Genomic DNA, 14,470 nt, shown 5'->3' with positions numbered 1-14,470 from the left:
TTAGGGCCTCTTGCCCTGGATCAGTTCCAAATCGCAGCTCAATCCCCCCCACCTTCCTGACCCAATAGCTAATGTCTGTTGATTTGGGAGGATAGATCTAACTCATGGCGCTTTCTGTAAAACACCACGAGTTAGGCCTGGGAGTTGCACTTATAGCTGCACCTACTGCTTCCAGATGAGCTCACTGGGTGCAGACAGAAGTGCATCTCCCAGCTGTAACTCAGAAAGATTTCTGCAAAGTGTTCTGATTTACAATGTTACCCCAGTCCAAACAGAAGTTCACTGTTGGTTTCAGGGAGGAGGAGAACCTAGCTGCTGGTTAGAAGCCTGCAGCCAGGTTCCCATAGCAATGGCCAGGGCTCTCTGCCAGTGCTTGCTGTTTTCAGAATGGGAGCAGGGAAAGGCTGCGGAGGGAGTTCGTTCTTGGGGCTCCCCAGCTGATGCTGAAGGGTGGGGTGTGTGAATTAGAGCCCTCCCCCACCGTGAGGGAGAAGGTCCAATACACTCACCCCACCCTTGGGGGTGGGGGGAGGGGGCTGAAAAGCCCTGAGACTGAACTCCCTCCTCCAGGCTGGGAGCTCTGCAGACACAAGTAACAACAGATGCTACATTTTGAAACATCTTTATCGGATACCTCCTGCAATGAAGGGTCTGATTTTCACTCAATTGGCCATTTTTTAAGCTGTCTGCAGCCATGCGCTTGTGTTTGGTCACAGCTATGAACAGCTTTCAGGCATATTGGCTGAAAGCTGTCACTTCCGTCTGCACCCTCAGTGTCAGTACCTTCCAATACATCCAGTTTGTAGAGTGGATCTAAGGGAATGTGGGCTCTGCAGCCTGAGGCTGGAAGCACTGCTACTGCTGCAGATGAGTGACATTTCTACCTGCCTCTGAGTTGGCAGCCTTCAAACCCAGGCAGCTTCAGGGCTCTGGGCTCTCACTCTTTGAAATCAATTAGGTGATTTGTACTGGGATAGCATGGAGGGGCCACAGCTCTGCTATGCTGGGGCACTCCACAAGCTCAGCACCATAGTCCTGGCCCCTGTACTCAGGGAGTCTACCAGATCTCATGATCATGATACTTCTCTAAGGCACCTGGGCAAGGCAGGGCAGAGAGGAAGGGCTGCAGGGGCAAGGGGAGGAAATGGGGAGATTTTAATGAGAGCAAGGCAGGCTTCTTAGCATAGGCAGAGGGAGAAAAAATTATTGTGGGGAGGGCTGACCATGCGCACCCCCCTCCCAGCCTAGCAGGTAAGTCTGTGGGGGAAGGGGTGGGGGGACAGGGAAAGACTAGTGGGTGGGGGCAGATCAAGGCCCCCACGGTGAGGGTGGCTTGTGGGAGGGTTGGAGCCTGGGAGGCTCATCCAGGGGCATGGGGTGGAGGGGGCTCCCATCACTGTGCACACCTCAGGGGGGGCCCAGGGGGTACGTGCCCGCCTGATCTGTGCTCAGGGCAGAGGCAAGCTGCCGCTGTGCACTGGGCTCTGTGCCCTGCTGCTGCTGCTGCCTCCAGAGCTGAGCGACGCCATGTGTATCCCACAGCTGGGCAGGCAGGGGACACAGCGCAGCCCAGAGGCGGCAGGCACATGAGTTTGTACAGCTCCAGAGGCAGTGGCAGCAGAGCTCAGCGTACAGTGGCAGCCCGCCTCTGCCCTGTGCACAGATTAGGGGGGCACGTATCCCCCAAGCCTCTCCTGGGGTCTGCACAGTGGCAGAGCCCCCCCCGCAACGTGTCCCTGGACAAGCTGCCTGGGCTCTGAGTATCCCACAACCTGGCCCAGCCCCAGGGCCCCATTCAACCCAGTCCCTACCTCTGCCCCGCTTCCTCCCTCAATGTGGAAGCCTTAATCTCCCCCCCACCCCAGCTCCTTCCCTTTTACAGAGTAGATTGATACTTGCCCACCTGCTGGACAGTAATCCATATGTGGGGCTGTGATCCTGGCTGTGTGCGCACCCCTCCCCACCCCTGCTGCAGCTGCCCAGAGCCTGTGGCCGGGCTGCCCAGTGGCCCTACCCACTGCCCCACATTTGGGCGGGCTAAGCCCCATTAGCCCTGGCCTTATACTGCCTATGCCTCTTAGACAGGCAGTGCCTGCCCTAGGAAGAGCCACCAATGCTTGAATGGAAACTTTCCACTGTGTTCAGCGAGACGCAGCTCCATGCCCAGTCTCTGTTTCCTCTCCATCCCTCTCTGAGGCACTGGGGAAGGAGACAGGATATTTACCTGAGATTAGGACATCAGCTACCTTAGAAATTTCCCTGCTCTAGCTGCATTTTTCCATTCCATTGGCTTGTGACATCAGGACGGTTACCACAGCAACCACCTGTGACATCACAAGCAGAAAAGCATGTGACCATTACAGAAAACTACAGAGATGGCCCCTTGTTTCTAAAGCCCTTGCCAGTGTACTGTCTAGGCACTGGGGGACACAGGGCAAGAGGAGGGGTCCCGGAGTGCAAAGGACAGTGGCTAGATAAGTGCAGTTCCTGCCTTGCTCAGAGAAAGGGTAAGGACAGACTTGAGGCCCTTCTGCCAAGACCTGCAATCCCTATGCTCTCCTGCCTCTGATCTTCCCCCAGCAGGTGGCAGCTTGGTTGCTTCAGTGCAGAAAACAGGGCTTTCTGTGCTGTAGCTTGTGGGAGGCTGGCTTCCTGGCTTACCCATTGCTCCAAGAGGCTCAATATTCAATAGTTGCTTGTGGATTGGGACCAGCTCAGTGCTGGGCAAGGGAAGCAGGCCCCTGGAAGCAGCATTGCCAGGAACATGGGCACAGATCCTGCAGGGTGTCCTTTGTGCTCTCCCTTGCTGTGGTCCACTCACAGTGCTCGTGCCATGAATGCTCTGTGGACCCTGTCCACTGACAGCAGACACTAGCTGGAAATTAGGGACAAACAAGGGAGTTAATGTGTAACAATTGTTCTGAGCAGAGATTAATCAGCCCTGGCCTTGGCTTCTGTGGAGAGTGATCCTTCTGGCTCTGAATCAGAGACCCTTGCACATATGCCCCAACACCCGAACAGGTACATGTTTGTCTTGTGTGTGCAGCATGCCTCGTGTGATCCTGTGCTCACCCTCCACGGGGCATGCCTCTGAGGCATGCACAGTGCCCCACAAAGAAAGACCATGGGTCTGGAGGTTGTGAGAGCCTCAGGGCAGTGTGTGCCTCCAGGGCCTAAACATGTTACCATGCACTGTCTTTGTCTTTGTGTGCCAGACATCGGCCAAATCAGCCCAGATCAGGAGTCCTCTTGGGAGGCTTTGGTTGTGCCTGCCTCTCACTGGGGATGGGCTGGCACTTGCTGATTCAGCAGAACTGACTGTGCCACCTGGTAATAATGAGCACCCCTCAAGTTTCCACGAGGAGGCCAAGTAGCATCAGCTCCACCCTCCTACCCCACCCTCCCTCTCCCACACATACTTCCCTCTCCATCACACCTGTACAGCAGTCCTTGCTCCAAGGAGAAGATCTGGGTCCCAAATCTGCCATGAAGTCCCTGTCCCTGAGCTGGTCTCACCCTGGAGGGAACATAGTTCCTGATGTGGATTTGGGGAGGGTGGAGCAGAAGGTTTCCTCTTCCAATCGAGCCCTGGGAGCTCCCTGCTTTTGTTATAGGAATATTTTACAGCTGCCACCTACAAAAACTGAGACAGCACTGGGGACCTTGCCCAAGGAAGACTGGGCACACATTGAAAGGGCCAGTCTGTCAAGCTAAGTGGCACACAGATTCCTTGTTTCCTGCTTTCAACAGGGACTGCGCTGTCCTGCGTAGTTAGTGGCTCCTTCTCTCTCTGTTCTTAGTTCAGCTCCCAAACCTGGCCCAGCTGCAGTCAGGAAGGATCCTCTTTCCCCTGGGAGTGGGTCGTCAGCTTTGCTGCCCTGGCCATCTTGCCCCTTAGGGTGCTTGCACTGGTCCTGCACAGAAATTTCAATCTCACTGATGTTCGTGTTATCAGACCTGTGCTGTGTGGTGGCTCCTACAACCCATCTGTACCATGGGTGCACTTCCATGACAGGTGGAGTCAGAGTCACCTCCAGTCTCTGTCCTGCCGCAGAGGCTGTGCGGGGTCCCTAATATGACAGATGCAAAGGACACCTCAGTGGATTAGAGCAGGGGTGTCCAACTCATTTGGCCCTGCAGGCTGGATCCAAGCTGTAGGTCTATTTGTGGGCCAGACAAACTGCAAGTGGCAGTGCTAATCCCCATGGCTGCCGAGGCCTCTGAATTGGCATGACTCCAGAACCCCCCACTTGTCCCCCCCCCCAACATTTTTCCCATTTTAGTCACCAACAGCAACTAAAACCCCCAAATTCAATGGCAGTTTTGGTGGGGGGGGGTGTTAAGCAGCAGCAGTGCTAACCCCCTGGGTTCCAGAGCTGTGCTGATGCAGCAGCTCTGGCAGATGCAATGACAAGGTTCACAGGCCAAATCTGGTGTGCAAGATGCCCTGTGGGCCACATGACACCCCCCCGCCCCCCTCTGCCGCCCACTCTGAGGTTCAGATCCAGCTTGTGAGCCATACATTTGACACCCCTGGTTTAGAGTGATTGTCTTTCAATGTAGGGACAAGTGGGCCACATGCCCACTGAAGGGAGATGGAGGAGAAGGCTGACCCAAGGACACAATGGGCTTTTCTCATCCTGCTATCTGAAGGCCAGAGTTTCTTCACCCTTTCTCCAGGGCTGGCAGGGTAAATACCATGATCACCAGGCCTGTAGTGGGCTAAGAGGTGGTTTTCCAAGAGTGAGGCCTGTCCCTGGCACTGCAGGCATGCTGACCCCTGAGATTTTCCCCAAGTGCAGGAAACTCAACTGCATAATTTTGTGGCACTAGGGGGTCTGCTTTATTGCTCTCCCCCTGGCTTGCTCCCTGGCCTTTTGGTTAACAGCAGGTGAGACTAGCGGGCATCTGAACCCTAGGGTCGTTGGGCTTGCCTATAGGATGTCAGCCACAGATTTGGGGAGTATATGAAGCCCCAGATGGATGAGTCTGGGAAGGACAATACTTGCCCAGTGATAGAGCCATATGAACTCGAACAATTAAGCTCTGCTCAGTCAAAATTGGAACTTTATTATTGGGTTTTGCCCAACTGAATTTGGAACTGCTTTGGCCCTTGAAACAACATTTAAAAATACAAATAGAATAAAAAAACCTTCCTCCAGGGTAGTCCCTCTTCAGTCTCTCGCAGCTGGGGAAGTGTAAGCACTGGGTGCCCAAGAGAGAGGGGTGGGCAGGAAGCTGCTTTTTTGTGTTGGGTGGACTAGCACTCACATTCTTAGAAAACCCTTTGCAAAGTGCCCAGCATGTTTACAGGACAAGCTTATTTGGACTCTGCTCACTATACTGATGCAGATGAAGCCTGGGAGTGCCAACCACACCAATAGATACCAGCCCTGCTGCCCATTCTTCCTCTGTGTCCCCCAAGCCCCCCTGGCCAGCTGGGAGCTCTTCCAGTTAACTATTGACACAGAGAACACAGATATTACAAAGGATATTGCAGCACATTCAGGAGCTGGCAGTGTTTCCAGGAGCTTGAGTCTCTGGTTGCTTTGCTGCATGATAACTAGAGCTCTGGGAAGAGCAGAGAACATGCTGTCCTAAATCTGGCTGCTGTGGTTTCTGGGCCAAAGGTTGGTGTGAGGCACTGGAGCTGCAGCGAGTTCCTGTCCTGTTATTTATTGATTTGCTCTGCAGTGAGAGAAAAAGGGGCTCTGGTATGCTTGCATTTTCTACCTATGCATTAGATTTTAATGTGCTATAGAACAGGAGCTCTGAGCACTCTGTAAGCAGCCTAACAAGTTGTCTATCCTCTATGGGTTGCACATCAAGGGGTGCTTGTACACATGACGGGGGTTTTATCCCCAAGGTTTTATTCTATGCCCCTAAATGGAAACAGTGGAGCATAGAATAAAAACCTGAGGCCTAAACCATTTCATTTTTTCTGTCACATTATGGTGAGGGGCCCACTCCTTTTTTTTTTTCGTTAGAGCAGGCTGTGGCTGTGACTGAGGGGCAAGCTGCCAATAGGCAGAGAAACCCCTGAGCTGAGCTGTGGAGGGTCCTGGTCCTTTCATCCACAGCAGCGATTGGCTGCTAGTAGGCCAAGTGCTGCTCCAACTCAGAGGCAGCACCTGGCTGGATCTAACTCTTCCCTGAGCCCAGTGGGGCTTCCAGCATCCCATGCATGGCCCCTGCTGTCTTCTCGCCATGTGGGACCACATGGGAATGGACTGGTTTGCCCCTGGGACAGTGCAGAGAGGTGGCAGGCAGGCAGCTGGATGTGCTGGCAGCCAGAGGAGGCAGCAGGAACAGTGCATGGAGTGCTGGAAGCTCATCGAGCCCCAGCTTCCCTGAGCCCGCCTGGGCTTCCAGCGTCCCCCAGCACTATCCCCACTGCCTTCTCTGGCCACCAGCACACCCAGGCATCCTCCTGCCACCTCCCTGTGCTGCCCCAGGGGCAAGCCAGCCCCCTCCTGGGAAGTCCCAGGCAGTGGGAAGGTGGTAGGGACAGTGCACAGGGTGCTGGAAGCCCCAGCGGGCTTGGAGAAGAGTTGGATCTGGCCAAGTGCTACCTCCGAGCTGGGGCAACACCTGGCCTGCTAGCAGCCTGCCTAGGGGGGCCCGGATGTAGTTTAGTTTGCAACCATGCAGAGTCATTTAAAACCCCCAAAAGTCTTGCACGTGTACACTGTGATGCCATTAAACTATACAAAGTGACATTTTCGTCCTGAGTACATGTTAAAGGTGTCACATGTACAAGTGCCCAAGGGCTCTGCACTCTCCACCCAGAGGCTATTTCTGTCTCCTGTAGCTGTTCCTTTGGTAAATGCTTTCCAGCAATGAGAGGCAGGAACCAGAATCTGAGGAATGAGCATCCTTGGGGGCTCTCCAAGCTGGGACTGGGCACCCACGTGTGTGCCTTAGTGCTGCCTAACTCAGTCCCGCTCCAGCGTAGGCCCAGGCCACACCAAAGAGAGTCTGTGTTTGGTAGCATTACTTTTCCTATTCTTTCAGCATGGAAGTGTGCATCAGCTTTATAAACAGCAGTGCTGCGGTAGCTCCCAGCCCTCTGGACATGGTTCTCCACATGTTCTCCCTGCTGCCTTATTCCTGCTCTGGCTGGCAGAACAGTCCTCTGCTCTGGCTCCCTCTTAACTCCCTGCTGCATGTCAGTGGGAAGCCCTATCTCTGCCCCCTTGTCCAGAAGTTCCAGAGTCTATGTTTGGGCTATATCCAACCAAGATGCCTAGTAAATAAAGAAGAACCTGGGGAAACTGGTATTTTGTGGACAGGGAGAAATCATAGCTTGAGCAGACGGAGCAAAGTTGCTCCTCCTACAAGCTGTGGAGCCAAACCCCATTTTCCCCTCCATTCCTAGCTTGGCTTTGCAGCAGCTGCTGCCCCTCTAGCTTCTCTTGGGTCCAGGGAATTCACCCAGGATTTAGGCAACAAAACTGAGAGCAGTAATGCAGATTCGGTGAACTGCTAATAGGCCAGACCTTACCTCCCCAGCCTCAGAGAAATAGGTTTACTGACCCCAGAACACATCTCTCAAAATGTCTTCAGTTAGGCCATTTCTTGGGAAAGGAAATGATTTGTAGCATCAAGCCAAGCATCTAGCTCTTCACAGGGTCAGGCTAGCCTCAGCCATGCCATTTTATAGGTGGGGTACAGAGGAGGGCAGGTCACTCAGCAGGACAATGGCAGTGCTGACAAGGCAACTCTGGGGTCCAGGGTTCCTGTTCCTAGAATCTGTGAAATGCCAAGTTTGGACCTCTGAAGATCAATACCGTGGACGTGAAGCAAGGAAAGAACTTCCCTATAACAATGCCTCACTGCAATGCAGGAGGCTTGGGTCAGTGGCCCAGGGACAGAATCTCCCTGGGATAAATGTTGCAGCCAGCAAGGAAAGGCTCAAAAAATACAAGGCCTGCAACAAGCTGTTATACAACTTCCTCGGTGGAATGTGCAAGAGTCTGACTCCTGGGAAAGCACACACCATAAACAGCGATAAGGGACATAAATGGCCTAAGCACAGAGCAGAGGCTGGAAGGCTGGGAGCTGGAGAGAAAGATGTGGCTCTGGGAAGCTATGAGATATGATCTCCAATGACCTGGGAATTAGAAGCATTCCAAGCGTTAAGTTCAGTTTCCTCCCACTCTATCTTGAAGGGGAATTGAACAGAGACCAGGCCAGATCAGTTGGATACTCTAGCACCTTGAAGTGCTGTGTTATGCGGGAATGAAGCAGCACAGATGCTGGAGGCGCTGGCACAATTCCCAGACCTTGTCCAAGTTCCTTAGTTGTTGAGACACTCCATTAGCATTTCCAGCAAAGTAAGGGTGTTTGGCAGAGAGATTTTGGGTCTGTCCCAATGCTGACTCTGTTTTTCCACTGGAAGAGGCTTCTAACTCCTGCCTGGGAAGCCAAGTAGGGCTCGTACACTGCCTGGCACTGCCTCCCAGAGCTGCTGTGAGAGGGGAGTCCTGATTGCTGGGCCTGTGTGAATCCTGATCATGTTAGTTAAGAATTTAAAAGTGAGGAAACAGCCAAAGCAAGACATGCAGCATTTCACACTTCAGGGCAGTAGGGACTTGGACTCAATTATCTGGGAAAAAGGATCTTTTAGGGATTTGGGGTGAGAATAAGCGGTAATAGAGGGGCCTAAGGGGCTAGGATTTCTGGTTCTTGGCATCTCCATTTGGGGCCCATTAGGAAAACAGCCCATGGGTACACGAGTGACTTGCATGTGGGCAGCATGCAGCTGCAGAGAGCAAGAGGTACTTTGCACAAAGGAAATAGAAGTATCCTGTGTCTGAGTGCTGTAGTTCAACAGCAGGGGAGTGCCTGCTGGTTTTTAGGTTCTCAGGCTCTTCTGTCTTGGTCCTCAAGGTTCTGCATCAGGACCTCTGGGTGTTTTCAGCCCTGCTGAAGCTGTATCTACAAAACTCCCATGGACTTAGGGGCAACTGCATAGTGTTTTCAAGGGCAGGATGGAGCACAGCATGCTCTCCTTTTCTTGTGCATGTGAGCAGGATGACAAGTGTTGACATGCCCCTTGTGACACTCCAGGGTGCTAGAGTATCCAACCAGTCTGGCTTGGTCTCTGTTCAACTTCCCCTTCAAGATGGAGTTGGAGGGAATTGATCTCAAGGCTTGGAATGCTTGTCATTCCCAAGTCACCTGGACATGATCCTCAACAGATCGGTTTTCCCAGATAAAATCCAAGTCCCTCTCCATGGATCAAGTCTGTTTTCACTCACATCCCCTCCCCACAAGATCCACTAGACCTCCCCAGACCTAGTCCAAACCACATGACCACTCATGGCTGACAGGGCCCATGAGGAGGAAAGCTGTGCCTGTGGCTATCCTGGAATCAAGAAAACAAAAGCTTTCATTTGTTTTGTCTTCTCTCACTGCACAGAACAGGTCATAAGCACACGGAGAGGGCCACAGCAACCAATAGTGTAGGTGGTTCCATTGCTGGGCTGAGCAGCCACGTCCTAGGGAGAAAGCTCTGCACTCTCAGCTTGTCTGTGCATGTGGGTTGATCTTAATTTCTCATTAGCATTCCTGGCCCCACAGTGTCCTGCATTTACTTTTGCCCCATGTGGGGCTGGCTGGATACCTCCTTGCTTATTGTGCATGATTGATATCTGAGTCTTGCATTGGCGCTGGGGTTGCAGAGGCAGCGATTCACACTCAGGGAAGGAATTGATTCCTTCTTGCCCGCTGGCTGCAGAGATCATTTTCTGGTGTCCAACATTTTTCTGCATTGAGTCAGAGATAGGGAAAGGCGAACAGGACATGAAATCCATCTGTCTCCATGGCAGGAGGCACTGCTCAGAGAGCGCGCGTGTAGATCTTGGTGCAGGGTACAAAGTTGGTTGAAAATAAGTGAGAGCTAGAGGCTGATGTCTGCTCAAAGACAACAGGGTTGGTTCTCTGCTGGGGGTATGTTGTCTAGGGAAGCCAAGGTGCTAGCAGAAGTAGTTACTTGTGTGGTGTGGTGTTGCTAGCAGGGAAGGGGATATAGCTGGAGAGGGCTAGCATGACTGCAGGCCTTTTTGGACAACAGGGCCCTTGTTCAGCATCTTCCTGTTTATTATTATACATATCTTGGCACCCAGGCTCTGACTGGAGGGAGGGAAGGGTCATGTCAAGCCCCCTCCTCTGGCTTTCTGGTAGCTTGGCCAGGGAGGACACCTGAGGAATTCTCTCTAATGAGACCAAAAGACGCTGTTTCCGAGAGACTCTGACCCATCCACCCCCCACCCCTGTTTTCCACGTAGAAACCTCACAGGGCAAAATCCTCATAGATCTGTTTCCAAGAAAACTCATTTTTTAAGTTAAGGCCAAGTTCCTTGAAATGTCTTTCACTGCCTAGAGCTGCTCTCACATCAGGGTTGCTAAGACAGTATTTGGAAAATTTGCTTTGCAAGATTATGCCTGTGTAAACTTTAATTTCCTTTTGTGTTTGTGGAGCAGAGCTCACATGGCCATCTCTCAAATTCTGCTCTTCCTCTGGGGCAGGCAGGGAAATTGGGCTCCATGTTTAGGTCAAATCTTGTCACATGCTTAGGCACAAACAGCTGGGCGGCTGAGCAGGGGAACATGGACCTGAGAAGCTTCTGCATCTCAGGGAGCTCCAGGATGGAAAAATACAACTAATTTGGTGGTGTTTGTCTTGGGCAAGTGCTAAGAAGCTTGATGCAGCATAGACACAGTGACACAGCTGCTGTTCATTGAGCTCACAATCTATTCACACCATTGACAATAAGCAGGATTTAGGGTTGCTCAGTGGACAGGGGGTTACATTCATTTCACTGCAGTGCAGTCAGATATAAACAGGGAGAAAGTCCCCTGAGTCTTTTCATTCCTCTGAGGAAAAATAACCCATAGAATCAAAGAAAATTAGGGTTGGAAGGGACCTCAGGAGGTCATCTAGTCTAACTCCCTGCTCAAGGCAGGACCATCCCCAGCTGGATCCCACCAAGTCTCTGTAATTCCAATCATGTCATAGTTCTGTAACATGGCTAGGACTTCGAATTCTTCCTGCTTGTTTCCCGGACTCCATGCATTCGTCCACAGAACCTTGAAGTAACTAGCCAATTGCCCTACTTTCTCAGGAAGAATAAGAGTACCCACCCTGCTACTGCCCGCTCCTCCTTGCACTTCCTCCAGGTCACCCATTTCCTCACTTACCTCATGGCTTTGGTCTCCACTCCCCTGGTCAACCTAGTTTAAAGCCCTCCTTACTTGGCTAGCGAGCCTGTCTGTGAAGATGCTCTCCCTCTCTTCACCAGGGGGATCCCATGTCTTCCTAGCAGTCCTTCTTGGAACAGTATCCTGTGTTCGAAGAAAACAAAGCCTTGCTGGTGACATCATCTGCACAGCCATGCATTGATCTGCAGGATACGTCCGCTCCTTCCCAGGCCCTTCCCCTTGACTGGAAGGATTGAGAACACCATCTGAGCCTGCATGCCCTTCACTCTTGCACCCAGAGCCCTGTAGTCACTTTTGATCTGCTCAGGGTCTCCCCTGGCAGTTTCATTGGCACCCACATGGATGAGCAGCATTAAGTAGTAATCAGAGGTCCAAATGAGTCTTGGTAATCCTTCTGTGACATCTCAGATCTGGGCTCTGGGCAAACAGCAGACCTCCCAAGACCACAGATCAGGCTGGCAGATAGATGCCTCCATCCCCTGCAGAAGGGAGTCTCCAACTACCACCACCCATCACTTCTTCTTGATGGTAGTGATCTCAATCTTTCCAACCTTCGGGATGCCTGGCCTGGACGCCTCCACCAATGGAACATACTCCTCCTCTGTTGCTAGGGCTCCATATCTGTTCTCCAGTCAAACTGATACAGGTGGAGATGAAGACATCTGCTTGCTGCCAAAGGTCACAAGCTTTCAGCTTCCACCTTCCTGAGAGTCCATGTCCTCTTCCCTTTCTAGTACTGCCTTTGGCAGTCCTTCCTCCATAGTCCTAGAGGTCTCTTCTGTCATTAAATCAATGAAGTCCTCATGGCAGAGGATGCTTTGGAGCTTTGCCACCTCCTCCTGTAGCTCTCTTGCCTGCTCCCTGAGGGACACCAAAAGGTTGAACCTCTCACATCACAAGCACTCCCCCATTTGGCTGTCACTGCAAGGAACCTGCAAGCTGCAGTCTCCACCACAGTGCCAAACCAGGACCTGGGTGGAAATCTTGCCAGTGAGTGGGCTGTCTGGACAGATACCTTACAGGTGCAAACAGAGGATGAGTTGGTAGTGGCAGTGGCTCTGGCATTGCAGTGTCCTCCACCCATCTCTCTGGATCTCTTAATCCACTGCTTCACTTTTCCTGCACCTCTCTTCAAGCAGGCCTTCCCTAGCAAACTCATCTGTAAGCTGGCCTGTTCACTGCTCCTTGGTCCTGAAAGGTTCCTTTTTCCCTGCTTCCTCTCACCAAGTTAACTGTGAAGGAAGTTGAGAGAGAGTTTCTAGGCAAACTCCCTAGCAAACTCCTCCTCACTTGGGACTCTAGTTAAGCAAGGGATTTAAGGATTGGTCTAACTCCTGAGTTTTTGCTACTTACAATAAATATATGTAGGCTAGCTACTCTTAATCAAAAGAAAAAGCTTACCTTAAACCCAGTATGCTCCCTGAAGAGTGTTAGTGGAATTTGGGCAGGACCCTAACCTTCAGCGGACGCAGCTTCTCTGTCCCAGCCCTGCACAGGGCCTGACAGTGTGTGTCAGGGACATTTCAGCTAGCGTGCACAGGGACATTTCAGCTAGCCAGGGCCTGGCTTGGGAAGGACACATAGTCCATGCGGTTGGTGGGCTCCAGAGAGTATTGGCAATGTAGTGCTTCCACCACTAGCTGTAGCAGCTTTGTGGAGGTCCTCTACAATACATTGCTGTGAAAGCAACAGAATTGTGCAGCCTTTGGTACAATATTGGGCTACTCCATTTTTACTGGCTGCACTAATCCCCCTGCACTATGTGAGCTGGGAACTGTGGTGTCCCTGTAGTGGAGTCTCCTCCTGATCATGCCCCAAAGTGGCCCCAGTACTAAGAAGTTGATGGGACTGGCTCTGCCTTGCCCAGGGATTCCATGAGTGAAACATTTAGCTCAATTGTGGATACTTCTGTAGCTCTTTCCTGCCTTGAGCCCCCCTAGTGCAGCAGGCAAGATGGTTCTTGGGTGAATCAGCATTGTCAACACATTTCTTTTGATAAGGATTTGGCATCTGGGCAGTGTACCAGCCAACCTCCAACACCCTGTCATTATGGCACTGGAAACTCAACCAAACAACTTCACTGGTTTTATGCCAAATAGGTTTGGTCATGCCCGACTCTGAATTTTGATATCAAGGTAGCAGAGGCAGAACCTGTGCCAATACCTGAGGTGCCTGCAATTAAGTCCCTCATAAGGCAGCATAGGAGCCTAATGAACTTACTTAGGAGAGCCTGAGTGCTCAGGAATCTGGCCTGTGAAGACTGTTGTGGCCCACATTGCTGCACCCAGGAATATAGCTCAGTGGTCTGTTTCTGCAGGAAACATCATCTCTGGTTGTGGTTGCCCCTCAGCCCTGCAAACACTAGCTGAGCATCCTCATATTGCAGCATGTGGAGGTGCAAATAGATACAACTCCTCAGCTCTGTGGCGTGCCTTCAATACAACAGTGGATAGCTGAGTTTTATCATCATTATTTACTCTACACCACGTCCAGAGGGAGGCCCAGGACCAGGACCTGCCATGCAGAGAGCTCAAGAGCAGGCTGACCTGTGCCACTTCCAATCCACATGGTAACACAGAGCTGGGACAGTGATAGGGAGATGAAGGTAGTGCCTTGGCATTAGGTTCTGGAAACACAGCAAGGCAGAGAAGCAGAGGTATAGGCAGGAACTGTGTGAGGTACAGCCTAGAAGGTGACGGCCAGACATCTGAAGTAGTGGGGGCTACAATGGGGGGAACAATCCAGTTAGTGGAAACTTTTCAGCTTCTTTGCCTTTTAAACTAGGGATGGGACTCCAGGGATTCACAGGAAATAGGAAAGACTGAACTGTGGTAGACAGGGCAGGGATTGAGGAGTCACCACTGTTCTGATGGGGTCTCAGGGTGCTACTGCAACACCAAGAGCTATGGTGATGAGGTGGAAGATGCAGCCAGGGCATGATGGCAGGAGAAGGAGGGAATGAGGAAGAGGGGACAGCTTAGTCAGGGTCCAGCTAATGGATAGCAGGATGGAGAGGACCTGGCAGTTGCTTGGGCCAGTCATACTGAGGGGATACTGAGCTTCCAGGGGAGCAGTTCCTGTACTCTGTGACCTTGGTCCAAGGCCCCTGCCTCCCCAGCCTCTGACTGGCAGGCCCTTGCTGGCCACTGCTGCTGCTGTCATTTTGTGGAGATAGGCTACTCAAATAGTGGTGCCGTTCACAGGAGACAACCAAGCACCTCTGTACCAAAACAAGGTGATGTCA

At 52.0% G+C, this 14,470-nt stretch overlaps 1 pseudogene; it reads left to right on the top strand.

The window, feature by feature from the left end:
* The first annotated feature begins 4,682 nt into the window (after positions 1-4,682).
* LOC112549840 lies at positions 4,683-4,859 on the top strand (annotated as a pseudogene).
* The last annotated feature ends 9,611 nt before the right edge of the window (positions 4,860-14,470 follow it).

This window comes from Alligator sinensis, unplaced genomic scaffold, assembly GCF_000455745.1.
Source record: "Alligator sinensis unplaced genomic scaffold, ASM45574v1 scaffold161_1, whole genome shotgun sequence".
In the NCBI taxonomy this organism is placed as follows: Eukaryota; Metazoa; Chordata; order Crocodylia; family Alligatoridae; genus Alligator; species Alligator sinensis.
Note: the sequence above shows the minus strand (reverse complement) of the source record. Positions and strands in the feature narration are given on the sequence as shown.